Raw genomic sequence first — 5,227 nt, 5'->3', positions numbered from 1 at the left:
CCCACCCCAACCGCTCGACTCGCAACTCCAGCGGATGAACGGCGGACTTTGCTCGCACTCGCAATGTGCAATCCACCCCTATAACGTGCGTTTCATGAAGAGTTATGTCCAATATGCGACATTCCCGCTGTCCATATACATGAGCTGCGAGCTGTACCACGTACGAGCTACAGACGCGATCGCGTTGCTCTCTGTACGAATGCAGATGCTCAGCGGCAGCTAGGAGGCGCTCCATCCATGTCGGTACCGGTGAGCGTTGCACTCGCAGTCGCAAAAACGTACGGCAAGTATATACTCGGAAGAGTCAATGACAGTCCAAGCCCCCCTGCGTGGGAAGAGTCTTCCTAGGCCATGACCCACCGGAAGGGCGCAGCGTCCCCCACCCCAGACATGTGACGTCACACTATCGGTATTGACGACTAGACTGATTCCTTATAATCATTTGCGATACACCGGTGGAAGCTGCCGAGACGAGTAACTACATAGCGGGCTCGCCGTGTCACTAATGTACAGAGATACAATAGTTTCGACTGGAACCGGATTAAACGTATACACGGCGCTGATTAGTAATAGATAGAGCCATCAGAATACAGATAATGTATACAACTGTCCGTATACATGCTGAAAGACTCTGCTCACAATCACACGTCAGCCCAGACACTCTTATCACGCACTACTCTCTGCCTGTAACAGGCACACAGACAATATGTAAGCACCAGCATGGAACAACACCCCAGTGCATCCTCTCTGCCACATTAGACAATCCACACTATCATACCAGACCGGGAGGTCCACTCACAAAACAGAATATCTCACCTTCCGACAACCACCATTGCTCAGCTAAGCCACCAACACCCACACATGTCCTACACAGGGGGTGCACCCCAACATCACAATACTGCCTCCTGTCACACCACACAAACAATGGCAGGAATGAAAGACACAGGTCTGCCACAAGCATGGAATCAGAGCGCCGCCTGTTATGAGCCAAAGGTGCACCCTGACGTGGCAAATCAGATGATGCCGCAGTCATTTACTTACGATAATCACAATCAACAAACCGGCCCCCCCCCCCCCCCCAAAACACCTTTCCTTACAACAATGTGTACCTTAACCTAACCCGTATTGTACCTTAACCTAACCCGTATTGTACCTTAACCTAACCCGTATTGTACCTTAACCTAACCCGTATTGTACCTTAACCTAACCCGTATTGTACCTTAACCTAACCCGTATTGTACCTTAACCTAACCCGTATTGTACCTTAACCTAACCCGTATTGTGCCTTAACCTAACCCGTATTGTGCCTTAACCTAACCCGTATTGTGCCTTAACCTAACCCGTATTGTGCCTTAACCTAACCCGTATTGTGCCTTAACCTAACCCGTATTGTGCCTTAACCTAACCCGTATTGTGCCTTAACCTAACCCGTATTGTTGCCTTAACCTAACCCGTATTGTGCCTTAACCTAACCCGTATTGTGCCTTAAACCTAACCCGTATTGTGCCTTAACCTAACCCGTATTGTGCCTTAACCTAACCCGTATTGTGCCTTAACCTAACCCGTATTGCGCCTTAACCTAACCCGTATTGCGCCTTAACCTAACCCGTATTGCGCCTTAACCTAACCCGTATTGCGCCTTAACCTAACCTATATTGCGCCTTAACCTAACCTATATTGCGCCTTAACCTAACCTATATTGCGCCTTAACGTAACCCGCGTTGCGCCTTAACGTAACCCGCGTTGCGCCTTAACGTAACCCGCGTTGCGCCTTAACGTAACCCGCGTTGCGCCTTAACCTAACCCGCGTTGCGCCTTAACCTAACCCGCGTTGCGCCTTAACCTAACCCGCGTTGCGCCTTAACCTAACCCGCGTTGCGCCTTAACCTAACCCGCGTTGCGCCTTAACCTAACCCGCGTTGCGCCTTAACCCAACCCGCGTTGCGCCTTAACCCAACCCGCGTTGGGCCTTAACCCAACACACGTTGGGCCTTAACCCAACACACGTTGGGCCTTAACCCAACACACGTTGGGCCTTAACCCAACACACGTTGGGCTTAACCCAACACACGTTGGGCCTTACCCAACACACGTTGGGCCTTAACCCAACACACGTTGGGCCTTAACCCAACACACGTTGGGCCTTAACCCAACACACGTTGGGCCTTAACCCAACACACGTTGGGCCTTAACCCAACACACGTTGGGCCTTAACCCAACACACGTTGGGCCTTAACCCAACACACGTTGGGCCTTAACCCAACACACGTTGGGCCTTAACCCAACACACGTTGGGCCTTAACCCAACACACGTTGGGCCTTAACCCAACACACGTTGGGCCTTAACCCAACACACGTTGGGCCTTAACCCAACACACGTTGGGCCTTAACCCAACACACGTTGGGCCTTAACCCAACACACGTTGGGCCTTAACCCAACACACGTTGGGCCTTAACCCAACACACGTTGGGCCTTAACCCAACACACGTTGGGCCTTAACCCAACACACGTTGGGCCTTAACCCAACACACGTTGGGCCTTAACCCAACACACGTTGGGCCTTAACCCAACACACGTTGGGCCTTAACCTGCTCTGTAATTGTCATACGACGCGTTAAATTAGTGTAGTGTTGCCTAACTGCAACCCCCGCAATATAGTTTGCTACCCGCACTGCCCGGTCCCCAGAGTATCGCTTCATGTTAAACACCTTGCAGCTATACACTGTAATGCGGATGGCAGCAGGACGTACATGCTCAATGCCCTTCGCAGTTGTTCATTGGCATTCGCATGGCGAAGCACAGCCTACGTTGTGGTACGGCTTGTGTCAACTGTCCGCTGATGTTGTACGTCCAAATCACACACTGTACTGCACATTGGTCCTCATGTACTGAATGATACATCGTGGTACATGTGTGACCGTACCACGACTGCGCCAACAACGGCGAACCATACGGTCCAAATATTGTGCACTCAGCTACGTGTCGTCTCCCTATAAGAGCTGGATTGCAGTATGGTATGCCGTGGATGGCGATCAGCATGAGCCGTCTGTTGATGTAGTGGCGCGTGTTGTCAGACGTAGTCGTCTCTTCTCACTCACCGTGATAGCATGGTGCACTGCGTTCCACATCTGCGACATGCGACAGAGGCCGGTTGACAGTCGTTCGCGCAATGGACATCGCATACGTACGGGGGCCACCTTCCACGTGTTCGCGAAGCGTGCACATGTTGTTGCGTGTATGTGGGCAGACATAGTGTGTCGTGACACCTGACACAGGCATGCAACAATCGTTGAATTTGCAAATGGCGATGGACGTCTACGTTTGCTGGTGACGTTACGCAAATGAACAACTGGTAAACCGTTGTGGTGCGGTTGTTCTCGCTAGAGGTGAATCAGTGATGGCGACGATCGGTTGAGCTACCAACCGGTTGTTTCAGCGATACCCACCATGCCCACGAACGTGAATGGCATGTGGGTGTGAAGCGATACGCGGCGGTGGCTGGGTGGGACCGTCCCCGGCCGGTGAGGGGGGGCCTCCCGGCGTGCTGGCCGCGCGGTGCGTGGGCGCACGCGCTACAGCCGGCTGGTGGGGGCGGCCAGTGGCAGGCGCGCCGGCCGACGGAGGCGGCAGGCGGCGCAGCTGCGCGCCGGCGCACCCTGCACGCGGCGCCGTGCGGCCAAAGTAGGTCCTCGCGGGCCCGGTGCGAAGCGCGGTGGACATCTGCAGTGTGCTGGTCCGATTGAGGACTGTGTGCGCTGAGGATGCGCCGCCGCCCGGCGCTCGGCGCCGCGACGCCGTCTGCTGCTCGGTCGCCTCTGCGGTTCTCGCAGGTGGTTTGTATCGCAGCTGTGCGGACGTGTTGGCGCGTTCGCTTCGGCACCCAAGTGGGGCTTTTGTCCTTCTGTGGCGCTGGCGTTGGAGCTGCCGGCCACCGTAGGTGGCGCGTGTTGTCTCCCGCCGGCAATGCCACGACAGCACGCTCCCGGGCCTCTGTCGGCAGCGGCAAGCTCAGTTGGGAGCACGGGTGGTCGCACCTAAAGCGTCTACTCGCCAAACTCCGGGCGATTGCGCCTCTCTCGAACCCGACCAAGTACTTAGGACGGCGCTGCGCGCCGCCGGGACCTGAGAGGGTTTCGAGGTGTATTGTGCAGGGGAGCTCAGCCTCCTCCTGTTTGCAGAATAATTGAGCGGACGCTTGCGTGTTCGCGCGGGCCCCCGGGACACACTCCCGGGCGGCCGGCTGCTCAGCTCTAGTTGACGCAGCTCCCTGGTTGATCCTGCCAGTAGTCATATGCTTGTCTCAAAGATTAAGCCATGCATGTCTCAGTACAAGCCGCATTAAGGTGAAACCGCGAATGGCTCATTAAATCAGTTATGGTTCCTTAGATCGTACCCACGTTACTTGGATAACTGTGGTAATTCTAGAGCTAATACATGCAAACAGAGTCCCGACCAGAGATGGAAGGGACGCTTTTATTAGATCAAAACCAATCGGTCGGCTCGTCCGGTCCGTTTGCCTTGGTGACTCTGAATAACTTTGGGCTGATCGCACGGTCCTCGTACCGGCGACGCATCTTTCAAATGTCTGCCTTATCAACTGTCGATGGTAGGTTCTGCGCCTACCATGGTTGTAACGGGTAACGGGGAATCAGGGTTCGATTCCGGAGAGGGAGCCTGAGAAACGGCTACCACATCCAAGGAAGGCAGCAGGCGCGCAAATTACCCACTCCCGGCACGGGGAGGTAGTGACGAAAAATAACGATACGGGACTCATCCGAGGCCCCGTAATCGGAATGAGTACACTTTAAATCCTTTAACGAGTATCTATTGGAGGGCAAGTCTGGTGCCAGCAGCCGCGGTAATTCCAGCTCCAATAGCGTATATTAAAGTTGTTGCGGTTAAAAAGCTCGTAGTTGGATTTGTGTCCCACGCTGTTGGTTCACCGCCCGTCGGTGTTTAACTGGCATGTATCGTGGGACGTCCTGCCGGTGGGGCGAGCTGAAGGCGTGCGACGCGCCTCGTGCGTGCTCGTGCGTCCCGAGGCGGACCCCGTTGCAATCCTACCAGGGTGCTCTTGAGTGAGTGTCTCGGTGGGCCGGCACGTTTACTTTGAACAAATTAGAGTGCTTAAAGCAGGCAAGCCCGCCTGAATACTGTGTGCATGGAATAATGGAATAGGACCTCGGTTCTATTTTGTTGGTTTTCGGAACCCGAGGTAATGATTAA

General features: G+C 54.4%; 1 non-coding gene across 1 annotated transcript in view; it reads left to right on the top strand.

Moving 5' to 3' along the window:
- Positions 1-4,265: 4,265 nt before the first annotated feature.
- Positions 4,266-5,227, top strand: part of LOC124560771 — a 1,910-nt gene continuing 948 nt past the window's right edge. The window contains exon 1 of the ribosomal RNA XR_006969288.1: positions 4,266-5,227. This exon is cut by the window's right edge and continues 948 nt beyond it. This is a non-coding gene — a ribosomal RNA (small subunit ribosomal RNA).

The sequence above is a fragment of the Schistocerca americana genome, unplaced genomic scaffold (genome assembly GCF_021461395.2).
Source record: "Schistocerca americana isolate TAMUIC-IGC-003095 unplaced genomic scaffold, iqSchAmer2.1 HiC_scaffold_1111, whole genome shotgun sequence".
Taxonomy (NCBI): Eukaryota; Metazoa; Arthropoda; class Insecta; order Orthoptera; family Acrididae; genus Schistocerca; species Schistocerca americana.
Note: the sequence above shows the minus strand (reverse complement) of the source record. Positions and strands in the feature narration are given on the sequence as shown.